This window comes from Hemitrygon akajei, chromosome 5 (genome assembly GCF_048418815.1).
Source record: "Hemitrygon akajei chromosome 5, sHemAka1.3, whole genome shotgun sequence".
In the NCBI taxonomy this organism is placed as follows: domain Eukaryota; kingdom Metazoa; phylum Chordata; class Chondrichthyes; order Myliobatiformes; family Dasyatidae; genus Hemitrygon; species Hemitrygon akajei.
In genome coordinates, this window is record NC_133128.1 from 75,638,684 (window position 1) to 75,659,821 (window position 21,138).

Consider the following 21,138-nt stretch of genomic DNA (forward strand, 5'->3'; position numbering starts at 1 on the left):
CTGGAGCTGTGAGTCAACACTTCTTCGAGCTGCACCACTGTTCTGTCCTAAAGCAGTGATATGAGTCATAGGACCTTTTACGCCATCTAATTGAGTAAAATCACACTTCAGTTTAACATCTCATCCAAAAATGCAGCACTTTTTGAACTGCAAGAGTTTCTCCTTAATTTTTTTTTGCACGTCATATTCTGATCATGTAATCATCTGACTTGCAAGTGGAAATTTTCAAGTCAATGGATCTGCTAAGACTATCAGAGCATAGTGGTTAGCACAACACCTTACATTCCCAGTGACAGGGGTTCAATTCCCGCTGCTGTCAGTAAGGAATATGCATGTTCTCCACATGACCGCATGGGTTTTCTCTGGGTGCTCTGGTTTCCCCCCACGATCCAAAGACATACTGGTTGGTAGGTTAATTCTTCATTGTAAATTGTCCTGTGATTAGGCTAGGATTAAATCGAGTGTTTGCAGGGTGACATGTCTCGGAGGGCCAGAAGGGCTGTGCTGTATCTCAATAAATAAACATGGATAAATGGTAAGTTGGACTACAATATACATCAGCTAAATGTTAGGAAAGCTAACATCTATAAACAGTTCAAAAAAGGGCAAATTAATTCATAAACTCAGCAGACCAGTTCTCTGGTGTAAATGGGCATCATGGTGCATGGATTGAAATATGATTGTTTCAGAAATTAATTATATTTTCAAAATAAATATTTGCTACAGAGAGATGATAAAACATGTTAAAGTATAAATGGTCATGTGGAGGAAAATTATAAAAGTTAAATGGAACGTACATTTTCTATAATGATTGTGAAATAAATCCAAATTTGTGAGCAGACATGATTGATATACTGAATTCAACAACATAAGGGAAATCAATCTAAAGTTAAATGTTCCTAGAGTATCAGCTAAGTGGTAAGTAAATAGTACATGTTAAGAAAAGTCATAACATGCTGTGTGAGTGAAGTAACTGGGGTGTGTTAAGACTGACATAAATTTAAGCTGGATAATTATAGAACTACAATTTCAGTAAAGTGTTTATGTCTGAGAAAAGGTGGTGCCTTGTTATTTATCCTAATTCGGTTTTAAACCTTTTTAAAATATACATTTTCAAGCAGAAATAATCACTTTCATGTCCATAGGAAGCAAGCATGGCTGGAAAGATTCAACTCAAATAAATTGCACACATGACTGGAATAAAGATGTCACAACATTATTAATAGTGTATTATGTGATGAATGCACTTATTCTAAAAAATCTTTCCAAGTCTTTACCATTTGCTTCTGGTCTTTATTTTTCATTTGATCACTAGAGGATGTTTTTCTTATGTAATTAATTTTTAATCTGCTTTAACAACAGGTAATTTACCCTTATTCATTGATGGAGAATCTGGTTAGATCAACATCTGTAGATCTTACTGCTGTGCTGGTTGGAACTCCTAGGAATGCTTGTGTAATGGAGGAGGTAAGTCTGATTATTTCTGAGCGAACATGGTGAAATTGTAATTAGATTTATGTGGAAGTTGGTTAATGATTTATTTTTGGACTTAGTGAAAGATTATAATAGTCCTGCATGCTGTAGGCTTGCACATTGACATGGCACTGAAAAGGATTCAGGTACTTGGAACTAAAGTCCACAACTATTTGTGTCCTCGTTGAAGGAAAATAATGGCTTATTTTCCAAGCCACAGGAGCACCTGCCTGGCATTTCAGGCATTATTATAATTCCCAACAATATCTGTAATATTCCAATTCTCTTATATTATGAGTCAATTTAATAGTAGATGATTAATTTCAAACTTTAGAAATTCTTAGAAAGCTGAACTGACTCTGTCTCACCAGTAAACCAAACTTAGTAACGATTAGAACCTTAGTAAGACACCATTATGCAGCTACTAAAGCTGAAAGACAATCAATAGCTAGAACAGAGAAAGAATTAATATGTTTAAATGTTTTATTTGCACCTGATTCTTCAATACAAAAGTTATCAAAAATGCCAGGCTGTTAGAGAATTGTGTGGACAACCCCCTACACCCACCGCTTTCCGCCTTTTACTACAGCTGTCTTCAGCATGTACAAGACATATTTAGTACAAGTGCAACATGTGCTGACTCGTCTGAGCCAAGAGTAGGAAGCTGCATGTACACACATTGACAGTGCAGTCTGCAAAGTGCAATGGGGACTCTGCTGAAATCTGCTTTGTTCTGGAGTGACTCAGATAATATTTCAAACAGATTGAGAGCATATTGCTGAACAAATGAACTTCTGCCACAATAGAGCCAAGGAAATTAATTCAATGTGCATGCACAATGTGTCTAATAGAAAATAAAATTAAATAATACCATGAATAATAAATCCAAAGGATTTATGTAACAAAGAACAGAAGACCAACCATTCCTAGACAGCAACATCAAACAGTTCTTTTTTCTCTTTTACAATTCATTTACAGTGCAGTTGATTAATGATTTTAATATTGTTTATCTAATTGAAATGTTAAGGGTTAAAATACATAATTTTTAGCTGAAGTTTGACATATCTAAAAAGAAAAGCAGTGGCAAGGCAAGCAATTAACTGACACAGTGATTAAGTGACAACTATCTGATCCTTTCCATAATGTCTGTCAGTCACATGCACTTTTATAAGGCGATTCCACACCCTTTGCATGACAGATCATAGATCCTTTACATGTCAGAAGCATACAAACACGAGAATATACAGATTAAGAGAAGGAGGCCACTTAGCCTCTTCAGCAGCATTGCCATTCTATAAGACATTGATATGAATTTCTATTGGCCCGTGGTAAGTATTCACCCCATTATTTCTCAAGCATATATCTACTTCTGCCTTAAATATATTCACTATCCTTTGATGAATTTCCAAAGACTCACAATTTTCTTTGACAAAAAAATTATCTCAACCTTATCTTAAATGCGTGACCTATCTTATTTTTCAAACAGGAGTCTTTTGAAAACAGAGTTCTCCCACAAGAGGATGTATCCACTCCACATCCATTCTGTGAAGACCAGTCAGGATCTTGTATGTTTTAATCAGGTTCCCTCTTCTTCTTAAGCTCCTGTCTAACCCATTGAATTTTTCTGCGGCTGCAAACGAGACTCCAGGATGGTATGTTGCCTCCCTGGTGCAAGGGTCAAGGATGTCTCTGAGCGGCTGCAGGACATTCTGGAATGGGAGGGTGAACAGCCAGTGGTCGTGGTGCATATAGGTACCAACGATATAGATAAAAAATGGGATGAGGTCCTACAAGGTGAATTTAGGGAGTTAGGAGATAAACTAAAAAGTAGGACCACAAAGGTAATAATCTCTGGATACTACCAGTGCCACGTGCTAGTCAGAGAAGAAATAGGAGGATATTTCAGATGAATACGTGGCTTGAAAAATGGTGCAAGGGGGAGGGATTCAAATTTCTGGGGCATTGGAACCAGTTCTGGGGGAGGTGGGACCGGTATAAACAGGACGGTCTGCACCTGGGCTGGACTGGAACCAATGTCCTAGGGGGAGTGTTTGCTACTGCTGTTCAGGAAGATTTAAACTAATGTAGCAGAGGGATGGGAACAAGTGCAGAGAGACAGAGGGGTGTAAAATGAGGGTAGAAGCAAAAAGTAGTAAGGTGAAAAGTAAAAGTGGCAGACAGGCAAATCCAGGGCAAAAAGCAAAAAGAGTCACTTTTCAACATAATTGTATAAGGGCTAAGAGTGTTGTAAAAACAAGCCTGAAGGCTTTGTGTGTCAATGCGAGGAGCATTTGTAACAAGGTGGATGAATTGAATGTGCAGATAGTTATTAATGAATATGATATAGTTGGGATCACAGAGACATGGCTCCAGGGTTACCAAGGATGGGAGCTCAACATCCAGGGAGATTCAATATTCAGGAGGGATAGACAGGAAAGAAAAGGAGGTGGGGTAGCATTGCTGGTTAGAGAGGAGATTAACACAATAGAAAGGAAGGACATTAGCCTGGAGGATGTGGAATCAATATGGGTAGAGCTGCATAACACTAAGGGGCAGAAAACGCTAGTGGGAATTGTGTACAGGCCACCTAACAGTACTAGTGAGGTTGGGGATGGCATTAAACAGGAAATTAGAAATGCGTGCAATAAAGGAACAGTAGTTATAATGGGTGACTTCAATCTACATATACAGCACATTTGGGAGGGAGGCATCACCCGCACAGTTGGTAAGGGTGCTGAGGAAGAGGATTTCTTGGAATGTATGCGGGATGGTTTTCTGAACCAACATGTCGAGGAACCAACTAGAGAGCAGGCCATTCTAGATTTTGTATTGAGCAATGAGGAAGCGTTAGTTAGCAATCTTGTCGTGCGAGGCCCATTGGGCAAGAGTGACCATAATATGGCGGAATTCTTCATTAAGATGGAGAGTGACATAGTTAATTCAGAAACAAAGGTTCTGAACTTAAAGAAGGGTAACTTTGAAGGTATGAGACGTGAATTAGCTAAGATAGACTGGCAAATGATACTTAAAGGGTTGACCGTGGATATGCAATGGCAAGCATTTAAAGATTGCATGGATGAACCACAACAATTGTTCATCCCAGTTTGGCAAAAGAATAAACCAGGGAAGGTAGTGCACCCATGGCTGACAAGGGAAATTAGGGATAGTATCAAGTCCAAAGAAGAAACATATAAATTAGCAAAAAAAAGCGGCACACCTGAGGACTGGGAGAAATTCAGAGACCAGCAGAGGAGGACAAAGGGCTTAATTAGGAAAGGGAAAAAAGATTTTGAGAGAAAGCTGGCAGGGAACATAAAAACTGACTGTAAAAGCTTTTATAGATACGTGAAAAGAAAAAGATTGGTCAAGACAAATGTAGGTCCTTTGCAGTCAGAAACCGGTGAATTGATCATAGGGAACAAAGACATGGCAGACCAATTGAATAACTACTTTGGTTCTGTCTTCACTAAGGAGGACATAAATAATCTTCCGGAAATAGTAAGGGACCAAGGGTCTAGTGAGATGGAGGAACTGAGGGAAATACATGTTAGTAGGGAAGTGGTATTAGGTAAATTGAAGGGATTAAAGGCAGATAAATCCCCAGGGCCAGATGGTCTGCATCCCAGAGTGCTTAAGGAAGTAGCCTAAGAAATAGTGGATGCATTAGTGATAATTTTTGAAAACTCCTTAGATTCTGGATTAGTTCCTGAGGATTGGAGGGTGGCTAATGTAACCCCACTTTTTAAAAAAGGAGGGAGAGAGAAACCGGGGAATTATAGACCGGTTAGTCTGACATCGGTGGTGGGGAAAATGCTAGAGTTGGTTATCAAAGATGTGATAACAGCACATTTGGAAAGAGGTGAAATCATCGGACAAAGTCAGCATGGATTTATGAAAGGAAAATCATGTCTGACGAACCTTATAGAATTTTTTGAAGATGTAACTAGTAGAGTGGATAGGGGAGAGCCAGTGGATGTGGTATATTTAGATTTTCAAAAGGCTTTTGACAAGGTCCCACACAGGAGATTAGTGTGCAAGCTTAAAGCACACGGTATTGGGGGTATGGTATTGATGTGGATAGAGAATTGGTTGGCAGACAGGAAGCAAAGAGTGGGAGTAAACAGGACCTTTTCAGAATGGCAGGCAGTGACTAGTGGGGTACCGCAAGGCTCAGTGCTGGGACCCCAGTTGTTTACAATATCTATTAATGATTTAGACGAGGGAATTAAATGCAGCATCTCCAAGTTTGTGGATGACACGAAGCTGGGCGGCGGTGTTAGCTGTGAGGAGGATGCTAAGAGGATGCAGGGTGACTTGGATAGGTTAGGTGAGTGGGCAAATTCATGGCAGATGCAATTTAATGTGGATAAATGTGAGGTTATCCACTTTGGTTAAAAGAACAGGAAAACTGATTATTATCTGAACGGTGGCTGATTAGGAATAGGGGAGATGCAACGAGACCTGGACGTCATTGTACACCAGTCATTGAAGGTGGGCATGCAGGTACAACAGGCGGTGAAAAAGGCAAATGGTATGTTGGCATTCATAGCAAAAGGAGTTGAGTACAGGAGCAGGGACATTCTACTGCAGTTGTACAAGGCCTTGGTGAGACCACACCTAGAATATTGTGTGCAGTTTTGGTCCCCTAATCTGAGGAAAGACATTCTTGCCATAGAGGGAGTACAGAGAAGGTTCACCAGATTGATTCCTGGGATGGCAGGACTTTCATATGAAGAAAGACTGGATCGACTAGGCTTATACTCACTGGAATTTAGAAGATTGAGGGGGGATCTTATTGAAACATAAAATTTTAAAGGGATTGGACAGGCTAGATGCAGGAAGATTGTTTCCAATGTTGGGGAAGTCCAGAATGAGGGGGTCACAGTTTAAGGATAAAGGGGAAGCCTTTTAGGACCGAGATGAGGAAAAACTTCTTCACACAGAGAGTGGTGAATCTGTGGAAGTCTCTGCCACAGGAAACAGTTGAGGCCGGTTCATTGGCTATATTTAAGAGGAAGTTAGATATGGCCCTTGTGGCTAAAGGGATCAGGGGGTATGGAGAGAAAGCAGGTACAGGGTTCTGAGTTGGATGATCAGCCATGATCATACTGAATGGCGGTGCAGGCTCGAAGGGCTGAATGGCCTACTCCTGCACCTATTTTCTATGTTTCTATGTTTCTTCATAAGGCAACCTGCCCATTCCAAGTATTAATTGGATAAACCTTCTTTGAATTGTTCTCCCAAAATCGTTGCACCATGAGGACCTGACACTCAATGAGGTTACACCCTCTTGAAAGATTTTCTGATTTTGGCCTCCAAGATGGAGATCACAGGATCATCAGGTGATGCGGAGCTTCGCACAGGTGTAGCTTTACTTCCTTTCAGAGCTTGCATAAAAGGTGTTGAGCTTGTCTGGGAGTGAAGCATCACAACCATTCATAGTATTAGGTTTCACTATGTAGGAAGAAGTGGTCTGTAAACCCTGCCAGAACTGACATTCATCCAATTCCATCTCTAACTACAAACTGAATTGATTTTTCACTCTTAACATAGCCTTCTGTAGGTCATACCTGGACTTCTTGTATAGTTCTGGATGACAGGGCTTGAATGCCACAGATCTAGCCCTCAGCAGATTATGGATCTCCTGGTTCTTCCACGGCTCTTGATTTTGGTATTTCTGGTATGTTCTCGAAGGCACTCTCTCAGCCACACAGCTCTTGATAAGGTCGGTGACAACTATGGCATATTCACTTCCCGAACTGTGGGAATGGGATGGCACAGTTCATGACAGTGGCATAACAGTGGTCAGGTTTGTTGGCTCCTCTGGTCCCACAGGTGATAGGTTGGTGGTTGTTGTTTAGAAACCTCCTCAAGCTGGCCTGGTTGAAATCCCCAGCACTGATAGGGATGGCATCTGTGTACGCTGTTTTGTGACTGCTGATCATGGCTCTCAGCTCCTTCAGGGCATGCCTAACGTTGGCCAGGGGTGGAATGTACACTGCCAGAAGGATAACAGCAGGTCCCAAAATTAACCCTTGGTCACACTGATGAAAGGGATTGCACAAGTTAAATGTAACCTGTATCGGTAGAGTTATATTGTAACAAGAGCAAATTTTGAGTGTCATGTATGAGCTGAGAAAGAAAGAAGAGTAGTGGGACTTTGCATAGAGTGGCCACATAGGCTTTCGGACCATTGAAGGCCAACTGGAGAACATGGCAAAGACTAAAGATATCCTGCATCTGAAGGGATCAAGAAATGCCTTCCAGACATATGATGAGAGCCAGATGCCTACAGTGAAGCAGGCACAACACATCGCTTCATAATGCAAAAGTCAATAGACCTTCCTGGACCTTTCTGACAGTGATCATGCAAACGAGATATATTAGATTGGGGATTAATGAGCGAAATCTGCATGTAACACACAGGCGCTGGCCATCTCTTCCTGAGCTATCAAAAGTCCCACTGTTTGTCCAAATCTGTACGTTCATAGCAGTTGCTGTTATTCAGAAATGATTTTACTTATTCTGCTGTAAGGAGCATTCACGAAGCCTCAAATAAATTGGTGTGCTGCACTTGGCTCCATTTCCTGAAATAATCTGTATGCTCAGAGGTTCATTCTGTGACTTTCATGACCATAGTTCATGCAACAGCCCATGAGATTTAGCAGAACCAATTTGCATAGAAGCTGAAGATTTGTGCAAGGAATATACGGTTCTTATACTAGGTGATATTAACCTTTCAAATATCGCCTAGGACTCTCATACTGTAAAAAGAATAGTCGGGATAGAGTTTCAAATATGCTCAGGAAAGTTTCCTTAATCAATGCGTAGAAGTCCCAACAAGAGAGAGTGTGATACTTGATCTGCTATAAGGAAATGAGACAGAGCAAATGACATAAGTTTGTGCAGGGGAACACTTTGCATCGAGTGATCAATGTAAAAGTGATCAATCTTAGTTTCAAAGTAAATATGGAAGAAGATAGGTCTGTTCCATGGGTTGAGATTCTAAATTACAGGAAGGCCAAGTTTGACTGTATCAGATAGGATACGACAAGTGTGTAATGGGCCAGGCTGTTTTCTGGCACAGATGTACTTGGTAAGTGGGAGGCCTTCAAAAGTGAAATTTTAGAAGTACAAAGCTTGTATGTGCCTGTCAGAATAAAAGGTAAAGATAATAGATTTAGGGGACCTTGGTTTTCAAGAGATATTGAGGCCCTGGTAAAGAAAAAAAAGGTATTTGGAAGGTATAGGCAGATAGCAACAAATGAGGAACTTATGAAGTGCAAGAAAGGCAAGCGAACACTTCAGGAAAAATTAGGAATTTAATTGACTTTATTTCTTACATCCTTCACACACGAGGAGTAAAAATCTTTATGTTACGTCTCCATCTAAATGTGCAATGTGCAATTTATAGTAATTTGTAATAAATAGTATGTACAACAGGACAGTCAATATAGCATAGAAATACAATTGTATCAGCGTGAATTAATCAGTCTGATGGCCTGGTGGAAGAAGCTGTCCTGGAGCCTGTTGGTCCTGGCTTTTATGCTATGGGACCATTTCCCAGATGTAGCAGCTGGAACAGTTTGTGGATGGGGTGACTCGGGTCCCCAATATCCTTTGGACCCTTTTTCTGCACCTGTCTCTGTAAATGTCCTGAATAGTGGGAAATTCACATCTACAGATACGCTAGGCTGTCTGCACTACTTTCTGCAGAGTCCTGTGATTGAGGGGAGTACAGTTCCCATACCAGGCAGTGATGCAGCCAGTCAGGATGCTCTCAATTGTGCCCCTGTAGAAAGTCCTGAGGATTTGGGGACTCATGCCAAACTTCTTCAGCTGTCTGAGGTGAAAGAGGTGTTGTTGTGAAAGAGGGCTAAAAGAAGGTATGAGGTTGCCCTTGCAGATAAGGTGAAGGAGAATCCTAAAGGATTCTACAGATATGTTAAGAACAAAATGATTGCAAAGGACAAAATTGGTCCTCTGGAAGATCAAAATGGTAATCCATGTGTAAAGGGGGGTTTCTTCTTTTTCTTTGTTACTGAGTATGTTAATCAAAATGGCTTCTTTGTTTTGTTAAAAGTAGGAATGCTTCTTTGTTGCGAGAGAGTGCTGGAAGCTTGTTTGGGTTAAAATTTACTGATAACGTGAATTGTATTCCTTTGTAAACCAATTGGGATTAATGTTCTTCTTTCTTCTGAGTCTGTAAGCTATTGTTGGTGGGCTTTTGGGGAGATCGGCACGAGGGGGTGAGAGAGAGAGGACGCGATGCTGTAAACTGGGTGAGGAATGGACCCCAAGCAGGGGTCCAAGGCCAGGAGGTACCCCGTGGAGAGGAGACGAAGATAGATGTGCTTGGTTGACCACTTTGGGTGGTCCTGAGCTGCGAGTCGAGGAGTTTGGAGGGGACCGAATGGTGGCCAGAAGACTTCAGTAATTGAGTGCCAACGGTTGTGCACGAAGTGGTTTGGACTTTGATAAGTTTGGCGCCTTTTCTTTATTTTCTTTTCCTTCATGTATATTGTATCAGTATCATTGTCTCAATATCACCAAGACCAAGGAGATGGTGGTGGACTTTAGGAGATCTAGGCCTCATATGGAGCCAGTGATCATTAATGGAGAATGTGTGGAGCAGGTTAAGACCTACAAGTATCTGGGAGTACAGTTAGACGAAAAGCTAGACTGGACTGCCAACACAGATGCCTTGTGCAGGAAGGCACAGAGTCGACTGTACTTCCTTAGAAGGTTGGCGTCATTCAATGTCTGTAGTGAGATGCTGAAGATGTTCTATAGGTCAGTTGTGGAGAGCGCCCTCTTCTTTGTGGTGGCGTGTTGGGGAGGAAGCATTAAGAAGAGGGACGCCTCACGTCTTAATAAGCTGGTAAGGAAGGCGGGCTCTGTTGTGGGCAAAGTACTGGAGAGTTTAACATCGGTAGCTGAGCGAAGGGCGCTGAGTAGGCTACGGTCAATTATGGATAACTCTGAACATCCTCTACATAGCACCATCCAGAGACAGAGAAGCAGTTTCAGCGACAGGTTACTATCGATGCAATGCTCCTCAGACAGGATGAAGAGGTCAATACTCCCCAATGCCATTAGGCTTTACAATTCAACCGCCAGGACTTAAGAACTTTTTAAAAGCTATTATTAATGCTTTTTGAGATAGTGATTTAGATGCATATCATATTTTTTACTGAGTTAAGTATTGTATGTAATTAGTTTTGCTACAACAAGTGTATGGGACATTGGAAAAAAGTTGAATTTCCCCATGGGGATGAATAAAGTATCTATCTATCTATCTATCTATCTATTAATTATTTAGTTATAGTAATCTTTATAAACTGTAATCATTTAATCGCATATGGTGTCCTGTTTGTTCTTTGGCGAGGCGGGGACATCACACAGCATCCACACAAGCTGATTACCCAGTTTGGTGGGGCTGAAGGCTGCTCCCCATAGACGAGAATGAGCTGAGTGAGCCTGAGGCAACCCAGGGGGTTACATTTTGGGGGCTTGTCCGGGATTGATCTCTGTGGAAGCTGTGTGATTGCCCTCTTTAAATTATGTCTGCGGCGAAGAGCTGGTGTGCCTTTACAGGTGTGCAATTGCTGGTTATCTCTGCATGTGTGTAGGGTGGGGTGGCTGTTGGTGCCCCGGAGGGCGTTGTTCGAGTTCCGATTAGCATTGACGAAATGGTGGTGGGGCCATGGGCTGTCCATGCTGTTAAGAGAGTGGGGAAGGACAGGTGGGTATGTTCCAGCTATGGTGGGCTCTGCCCGGTTGTTGGAATAATGTCCAGCTCTAAAGGGGCGGAGGCATGGGCAGAGCGGACCTCTCTGTTGTTGGGTGAGTGGCAGTGCTTGGTTGAGGGAAAACGACAGGGATTGGTTGAAAGTTTGAGTAGGTGGGCTTGTGACGTTGTTAGAACTGTCGGGTACAATTACCTCAAAGTGACAGCTGCCAGTTCTGGGAAAGTGTGGGAAAATGCGTTTGGTTCGACTGGAAGTCAAATGCTGCAGCTGGGGGGCTTACCATATCCGTGGCAGGAGATTGGTGGAAAATTTTTAGGGTATCCCTTTTGGCTAGGGGGGCAGATAAATTGCTTGCGGTGCCAGGGGGATCTGTCAAGGGGATCAGCTCCTCCCTCAGTTGTTCAGTTGATCTGAGAGGTGTCGGGAAACTTAGAGGAGGCCCAGTGGGGGAACGGCTTGGGGTCTCTGGGGGAGCATGTTCCCAGCGATGTACCAAGGAACTCCGGAAAGGAACAGACCCTATTCCTGAAGGCTTAGAGGGACCACGTGCTCAGGTGTTGTTACGGATGGATGGAAGCCGAGTTAAAGCCATCCTCGACACCGGGGTGCCGGTTAAGTTTCTGTACAGTTTGTTTCATAACCATTATTGGAAGCATTTACCCTTGACGACATTGAGGGCACTGGAGATTTGGGGTACCAGTGCTGGTGATTATCTAGACGACGGTTGTTGGTCAGTGAAAATGGAGTTCTTAGAGGCAAATGTGAGGGTGACTGAGGTTCGTGAATTGTTAATTCTGATGTGTCCGGACACTGTTGAGAAGGGAAGCGTTTCGGTTCTGGAGAGAACCAATACCCTGCTGGTGTGCTTGGGGGCCTGCCCAGATGAGGTGAGTGAGCGTTGTTTGGAGGCATTGTCGATGCACCCAGAGTTTCGAGCTGCTTGTGCAGACGTGTGTAGCAGCATTGGGATTGTACCAAATTCAAACAAGAGCCGGTGGTGGTACGGCTTGAGGGAGGTATCTGAGGGTGAGACCCTCTTAGTGGATGCTGTGAAATACCACAAGGGAGGGGAGTTGACCGCTGAAGACACCTCGGTGAGAGAGAGGTTGCGGTGACTGGCCCCTGAAGCCGTGGAAGACGTAGGCAGCGTGTGTGTGGATTATATTGCGCTGAAGAGGTGCACCGTCAGTGACCAGAATATGGCCCCGAGGGCTGAAGAGGCGATGGTCTGTCTGAGTGGTGCGAAGTGGTTTAAGGTGCTGGATCTGAGGAGTGGATGTTGCCAGATCCCGATGAGTGGGGCTGACAAGGAGAAGACGGCCGTTATAAGTTCCCTAGGATTCTTCTGATCTGAAAAGATGCCACAGGGCATATCCGGAGCCCTTGCAACCTTCCCGCGGGGCATGTGGAAGAACATGGGGGATGTGGAGGTGTTTGGAGTTTGGCAGATGTGGATGACCTCCTGGTATTTGGATTTGCCTCGGGAGAATATGAAGTGAGGGCGTTGCAGGAGCGGCTGAGAACTACAGAGTTAAAGTGTTTTCTGGACACGTGCCAGGGCTGGCGAAGTTCGCAGCTCGTGAGCGACTGTCTCTACGGAATCAAGTTTGAAATGAAATGAAGACGGAGAGACTGGAGAGAGTGATCTGGAACCAGTGGGAGGTCTTACAAGTTGGAGAAAATGAAGAAAGTTGTCTGACTGAGGGCAACAGCAAACTGAGAGCCTGGAGAGGGGGAGTTTGCAGAGGTGAAGAAATTGTGGACAAATCTCGGAAGAGGGAAGCGGACGCTTGAAGGGAACCTGAAGATGACCATCGACAGTTCAAATGAAGTGCAAAGCCTGAAAGTCGATCTGGAAGAAGTCACGATGAAGAAAAAGCTGGAGATAAGTGCAGTGAACACTGAACTGGAGGCTGACCAATCTTTAACTGCTGCTTTTCAGGTCGGGGTGGAAGAAGCTGTCCGAGTAACTGCGTCCCAGATTGAGATGGCCGGGATGCGTGAGTCAGAACTGCTGAGCCTGTGGCGAGAGTTGCAGGGGCCAGAGAAGAAGCTGATCTCTCGATTGCAGGAGGTTGAAGAGACTGCAGGAGCAGTGCAGGCCACGTGTTTCCGTTTGGAGAAGATCAAACAGCAGCTACCGATCGCAGAAATGAGGAAGAATACGGATTCGAAGGACGATGTGCTGGATGTGTGGTACATGCTGCCTTTTGCTGACTTCCCCTCGATTGAGGAAGAGACCCTTCGCCCTTCTCTCACTGAGTCAGGTGTAGTGGGGAGGGTTAGCTGTGGGCAATAGGGGGCACAGAGTTGCAGTGGGGGCATGAATGAGAGGTTGAGAGAGGAGTTGGTAGCAGGCCCGAGGTATCCCCAGTTGTGACTGAGCCTGAAGGGTTTAGGTGAGGGGGTACGGAGGTCTCGGAGGGTTAGGAAACTCCCAGATAAGTTGGCCTATGTAGCGCCTGAGGAACAGCGCGTGAAGTTTATGGTTTGGGAAGCAATGTCACTGTTTGTGCCTGGGTTAGGGTTTGTGTTGGCAGGAAGAGTGGGCGAGTTATTTAATAGTTATGAGGACATGACTTTTATTTGGTGTGGAGAGAGTATAAAGGGGGGTTTCTTATTTTTCTTTGTTACTGCGTATGTTAATCAAAATGGCTTCTTTGTTTTGTTAAAAGTAGAAATGCTTCTTTGTTGCGTGAGAGGGCTGGAAGCTTGTTTTGGTTAAAATTTACTGATAACGAGAATTGTATTCCTTTGTAAACCAATTGGGATTAATGTTCTTCTTTCTTCTGAGTCTGTAAACTATTGTTGGCGGGCTTTTGGGGAGATCGGCGCGAGGGGATGAGAGAGAGAGGATGCGATGCTGTAAACTGGGCGAGGAACGGACCCCAAGCAGGGATCCAAGGCCAGGAGGTACCCCGTGGAGAGGAGCCGAAGATAGATGTGCTTGGTTGACCACTTCGGGTGGTCCTGAGCTGCGAGTTGAGGAGTTCGGAGGGGATTGAATGGTGGCCAGAAGACTTCGGTAATTGAGCTCCAACGGTTGTGCATGAAGTGGTTTGGACTTTGATAAGTTTGGCGCCTTTTCTTTATTTTCTTTTCCTTCATGTATACTGTATCGCTATTAATTATTTAGTTATAGTAACCTTTATAAATTGTAATCATTTAATCGCATATGGTGTCCTGTTTGTTCTTTGGCGAGGCGGGGACATCACACAGCATCCACACAAGCTGATTACCCAGTTTGGCGGGGCCGAAGGCTGCTCCCCCTAGACGAGAACAAGCTGAGCGAGCCTGAGGCAACCCAGGGGGTTACACATGTGTGGAAACAAAAGAGATGGTAGTGGTCATCAATGGATTTTTTGCATCTTTATTTACTTGGGAAACAGATGTAAGTCAATGCAACAGCGAGGTCATGGATCTGTTAAAGATGACAGAGGAGGACTTGTTTTCTATCATGAATCAAATTAAGGTGGATAAATCCCCAGGGGCTGACAAGGTATTCCCTCGGACCCTGTGGGAGGCAAGTGCAGAAATTGCAGGGGCCCTAGATAGATATTTAAATCATCCTTAGCAACAGGTAGGGGACCGTAGAATTGGAGGATAGCTAATGTTGTTCTGCTGTTTAAGAAAGTTCTAAATCTAAACCAGGAAATTTTTGGCTGAAGAGCTTGACATCAGAAGTGGGAAAGTTATTGGAGGGTATTCTAATGGTCTTGATATGTGAGTATTTGGATAGACGTGGACGGACTGGGGATAATCAGTATGGCCTTGTGCGTGGTAAATCATGTCTAACCAATGTTTTTTTGAGGAAGTTTCCAGGAAAGTTGATGAAGGCAAGGCAGTGGATATTGTCAACATGCAAGGCAATTGACAAGGTTCCACATAGGAGTTTGGTCAAAAAGGTTCCGTCACACAGCATTCAAGATTAGACATTAAACTGGATTAGACATCAGCTTTGTGGGAGAAGCCAGAGAGTGGTACTAGATGGTTGCCACTCTGACTGGAGGCCTGTGACTAACGCAGTGCCACAGGGATTGGTGCTGGGTCCATTGTTGTTAGTCATCTATATCAATGATCTGGATGATAATGTGGTTAACTGGATCAGCAAGTTTGTGGGTGACACCAAGAGTGAGGTGTAGAGGATAGTGAGGAGGCTATCATGGGTTGCAGGGGGATCAGATGGAAAAAATGGCAAATGGAATTTAATGCAGACAAGTGCGAGGTGTTTCACTTCAGTGAGACCAGTCAAGTTAGAATTACACAGTGAATAGAGGTCCATAATTATTTGAAATTTGCATCACAAGTAGATAGGGTCATAAAGAAAGCTGATGGCACATTGGCCTTCGTAAATCAGAGAACTGAGTACAGGTGATGGGATATTATGTTGAATTTGTATAGGATGTAGGTGAGACCTAATTTCCTAATTTGGAGTATTGTGTGCTGTCTTGGTCACTTACTGCAGGAAAGTTGTAAATAAGATTGAAAGAATACAAAACAAATTTACAAGCATTTTTGCTGGGACTGGAGGTCCTGAGTTATAAGGAAAGATTGAATAGCTTAGGACTTCATTTCTAGGAGCATAAAAGAGGGGTGATTTGATAGAGGTATACAAATTATGAGTGTATAGATAGGGTAAATGCAGGCAGGGTTTTTCCACTAAGGTTGGGTGACACTACAACTAGAGGTCATGGGTTAAGGGTGGAAGGTGAAAAGTTCAAGGGGAACATGAGAGGAAACGTCTTCACTCAGAGTATAGTGAGAGTGTGGAATGAGCGGCCAACGCAAGTGGCGCATGTGAGCTTGATTTCAACATTTAAGAGAAGTTTGGACAGGTGTATGGATGGTAGATGGATGGAGGGCCATGGTCCAGGTGATGGTTGGTGGGAGGAGGCAGCTTAAATGGTTTGGCACAGATTAGATGGGCCAAAGGGCCTGTTTCTGAGATGTACTTTTCTATGACTCTATGACGCTAAACCTCCGCTGGCTTGTGGCTATATCCACTCACGGGAAAGGCTTTAGGAGTAAACTCTGAGGAAAAATCCAGTGCTGGAGTCCCTAAGGCAGCCCTACATTAATTTCAACGCAGACTGCAACTCCTGTGACGCGACTGGTGCCTGTGACGTCTCTGCCATCCCTTTGGACCCATCAGCTGCATGGAGTGGGGAGTCCTGCTACATGGGCAGCAGCTTGCTGTCCATATCATACTGCCCAGGCTTGTGTAACATGTGGACAGCTGGGATGCAATACCCATGGTCAATCCCAACCAACAGAGGGCACCAGTGAACAAAAAGTATTATTTTAAAATTAATTTTGGAATCTGGAACATCACTGGCAAAGCCAGCATGGATTATTTATCTCTTGTTGCCTTTCAGAAGGTTCTGGTGATCGACCTTCTTCAACTGCTGCAGTCCATTCAATGAAGATCCACAGAGCTATTGGGGCTGCAGGATTTAGACCTTGTATCAATGAAGATCTGGGAATATATTTCCCAGTCAGAGTGAGGTACAGGTGAGGGGAAATTTGCAGATGATGGTATTCCTGTGAGCCTGTTTGTTCCTTCTCTGTGGTGGTGAGAGCAGGTTTGATGGGTGCTGTTGGAATAACAGTGGGAGATGTTAGTGAGCAGCATGCTGGAGAGTATTCCATTATGCTCCTAATTTGCACCTTGGGTGTTAGGAAGTGAGTTTCTTGCCACAGGACACCCAGCTTCTGGCCTGCTCACATGGCAATAGATCTTGTATATGTTTTAATTGAACTTCTCGACAATGGTGACCTCCCGAGGGTATTGATATAAGTGATGATAATGTCATTGAACGTCAAGGTACGAGAGTAGCTTCTGTTGTATTGGAGATAGTCATTGACAATGCAAATATTACTTATCTCTTATCACTCCATGTCTAAACGTTACAATGGTCTTAATGGATTAAGCTGTTTCATTTGCTTCTGTGTTGTAAATAGTGTTAAATGTTGTACAATCATCAATGAACATTCTGATTCCTGATTGTATTATGGCAGTAAGTTAATTGATGAAGCAGATGAAGATGTTTAGGTCAAGGAACTTCCCTGAGGAACCTCTGCATTGATGTCATAATGCTGGGATGATTGACCTCAGGCAACCACAACCATCTTCCTTTTTGTGCGGTATAATTCTAACCATTTGAGTATATTCCCCAAAGATCATTGATTTTAAGTTTTACCAAAGCTTCTTAATGCCTCACTCAATCAATTAATGCCTTGATGTCAAGGAGAGTGATCTCAACCTGACTTAGAACTTGGCACTTTAGTCCACATTTACTCAAGGCTTTGATGAGATCTGGAATGAAGTGGTTCTGATGAAACCCAAAGAGGATAATAGTGAGTGAGTTATTGCTGAGTAGGTGTGGTTGGATAGCACATTTGACGATCATTTCCATTACCTGGTGATTATTGAGGGTAGATTTATTGATCAATAATTATCCAAATTGGGTTTGTTCTGAGTTTTGTGAATAGAACATAGCTGGAGAATTTTCCACATAGTTTAATGCAACAGTTAATACCCAAACTTCAGCACAAATTGCAAGACCACTTCCCTCGCTGGTTCTCAGCTTGCTGAGCACAACAAGCCCTCCTGCACCTCAATCGCAGACAAATATTCAAATAATTAAGGATGCCTTTAAAAATAATGTAGACATGATGCTTCTTACTGCAGTTCAGATTTGAATACATTTGTGTCATTCACAAAGTGTACATGAGCAATTCCGTTGTCCAAGGTAAATGCTGCCGGATTAACTTCACTGCCCTGTACCCTACACTCTTCTGCATGTCAATGTAAAAAGTAATGAGAGTCAGGCTATATTCCTGTGAGTGAGCATTGCAATTGAAATTCTACTCATATCAGAAACACTGAAATTATCAGCACCACATGATTTAGTACCTAGGTTAAAGCCTTCATTTCTTTCCAAATCCTTGGTTTAAAAAGAGTTAAAAATAATATTAAAATTCAATACTGTCTAGTGAAGAAATTTCTTCAGGATTACCTTCTTCAAAGACAATTGCAGCTGTTGGCTCATTTGCTTTTCAAGAAGAGTTACCAACAAGATTAATTAATCATCTGAATGTGGAGGAACATATTGCAAAAGTAACCATAATTTGACATACGGTTTGTGGGCCACAAATAAAGATTTAAAATTTAATTACCCGAACTTAGATGGGATATAACATAAACTGACAAGAAATGGAGTTATATTATTAAAGGAAAAATTAAGAGGTAAATGGTGGGTGGTGTTTAATAAGCTTTTTAATACAAAGCAAAATCAGAATTTGGACTCACATGCAGCTGTTTACATCTCCGTGCTGCTGCCATGTTCCAGTGGTGTGGGAAACCTGGCAGCCTGTGGATAAAAATAGAATTTCTGTTAAAATGCAGGCAGACATTCTCATAAATTTTGTATGTCTCTCTTATTTTCTGAAGACTGATTGGCTGCTCAGCTCTCATCTGGCCTCTCTTAACACTGAGCTACATATCATCATATAAAGAATTACTAGAAAAGAGACGCTGGAGGAAACAGGGACACTGCAAAAGGCAATAAATGATACAAGCACGACCTGTAGAACAATCTGTTCTACTTTATTACAGCTATTTTCAATTATTTTCCTGCACATGCTTTGCAATTTAAAGAAGACTTTAGAATAAATATATTGGCCTAAGGCACCGTCTGTTAAGAAACTACTGGGGAATATATGGTATATGTTCACCCTGGCCATGGAACCTCCCTTTACCATGGTTACCATGGCAACTGTGTGCTTTAACTTCAGCTCTTATGTCATGAGGAAAATCCTGAAGCGGCTGCACTCATATGCAAGAATCCTGCAAAATTACATTCTGAACTAAAATGGGAGGATTCAGAAGGTTTTTGACCAGAGATTCTATTGCTCAGCATTTGCCTTTTATAAATGAGATGTTGTGTAGAATGGTACATGACCACAAATGGTAGTTCATAGAGTGGCAATAGCCATATTGAAAATACTGTTCTGGCACATTGAACAAGGGTTACATGAACCCAAACACAGAGCACGAAAGCTCCCATGAGAGACTATGTCTTGGATATGTAGATAATACCCAAAAGGCCAGGTATAGAAAACCAAATATTAATAGAAGGGAAATGTCAATAGTAGGAACTGTTGCATTTGCTGTTGCTGGTGGAAGTCATAGATACTATCAATAGGCTCTTTTTCTTTAGGCTAATTAATGATTTAAACAGGCCTTTGGCCTACTGGAAATTGTGCTGGGGAAACGGACAACACTTGCTGATTAAATTAAAGATGGTCCTATGAAGCCGTGGCATTAGTAGGTCCCAAACCTCAGGCATGCAGCAACATGCATATTTGTAGTTGTTGACCTGGCAGTTCCATCTGAGCAGAAATCACTGAAATGCTTTTCGAGTTGATGAATAGAATGCAGTGTCTATATAAATTGGGATTAAGATCCCCAAAATTGAAATTTATCTTTGTTGAAACTTACCTTAGTTTTGAAAACCTGTTTTCAGTTACACATTAAATAAACGTCCCAGACCCTTGGGAATTGAGCAGTTAAATATTCAATTTTCCAACTATCTATAGCAGAAGTATAGAATAGTCCAGTCCTCATCCCCTTGTCCAACACAATATCCAACCTCAGTCATCCTGAGGAGACTGATGTCCTTTAACATCTGCCGGACAATGCTGAGGATGTTCTACGAGTCTGTGGTGGCCAGTGCTATCATGTTTGCTGTTGTGTGCTGAGGCAGCAGGCTGAGGGTAGCAGACACCAACAGAATCAACAAACTCATTCGTAAGGCCAGTGATATTGTGGGGGTGGAACTGGACTCTCTGACGGTGGTGTCTGAAAAGAGGATGCTGTCCAAGTTGCATGCCATCTTGGACAATGTCTCCCATCCACTTCATAATGTACTGGTTAGGCACAGGAGTACATTCAGCCAGAGACTTATTCCACCGAGATGCAACACTGAACGTCAAAGGAAGTCATTCCTGCCTGTGGCCATCAAACTTTACAACTCCTCCCTTGGAGTGTCAGACACTCTGAGCCAATCGGCTGGTCCTGGACTTATTTCCACTTGGAATATTTTATTTATTATTATTTAATTATTTATGGTTTTATATTGCTATATTTCTACACTATCCTTGGTTGGTGCAACTGTAATAAAACCCAGTTTCCCTCGGGATCAATAAAGTATGTCTGTCTATCTGTCTAAAAACAAAGCAACACACACAAAACACTGGAGGAACTCAGCAGGTCAGGCAGCATCAATGCAAAAAGTAAGCAGCTGATATTTTAGGCCAAAACCCTTCTTCAGGACTGAATAAGAAGTGGGGGGAAGGGGAAAGGGCCAGTTGGAAGAGGATAGGTACAGCCAAGTGGGTGGGAAAGGTCACGGTTTGGAGAAGCAGGGATCTGATAGGAGAGGCGAATGGACCATATGAGAAAGCAAAGAGAGAAGGGTACCCAGGAGGAAGTAATAGGCAAGTGAGAAGAAGTAAAAGGTCAGAGTGTGGAATAGAGAAGGGGGGCAGGGAATACTGTTGACCAGAAAGAGAAATTGAAATTCATGCCATCTAGTTGGAGGGTACCCAGGTAGAATATGTGGTGTTGCTCCTCCACCCTGAGGATGGCTTTGTGATAAAAACAATTTAACTGATGGTGACTTGACACTATTTGTGGGATGTTACACTACACAACATAGCTCAACATTTGCCTATGTCATGGCAGTGAATAAATTTTGTAATCAATGGCCTGGATCTGGCCCACTCTCCCCGACCACCCACTGTTCCTCACTGTGATTTCTTGTGGCTGCACTTAATGTTTGTGATCCCACTGGACCGATCGAACTTGAATCTGAGCTGCTCTGATTTTTCTGTGCTGTGCAATTGTCTC

General features: G+C 42.9%; 1 long non-coding RNA gene across 1 annotated transcript in view; it reads left to right on the forward strand.

Annotated features, from left to right (window-relative positions):
- Positions 1-21,138, forward strand: part of LOC140727323 (uncharacterized) — a 114,030-nt gene that overhangs the window by 83,943 nt on the left and 8,949 nt on the right. Inside the window, exon 2 of the long non-coding RNA XR_012098826.1 lies at positions 1,363-1,467. This is a non-coding gene — a long non-coding RNA (uncharacterized lncRNA). The remainder of the gene's footprint in view (positions 1-1,362; positions 1,468-21,138) is intronic.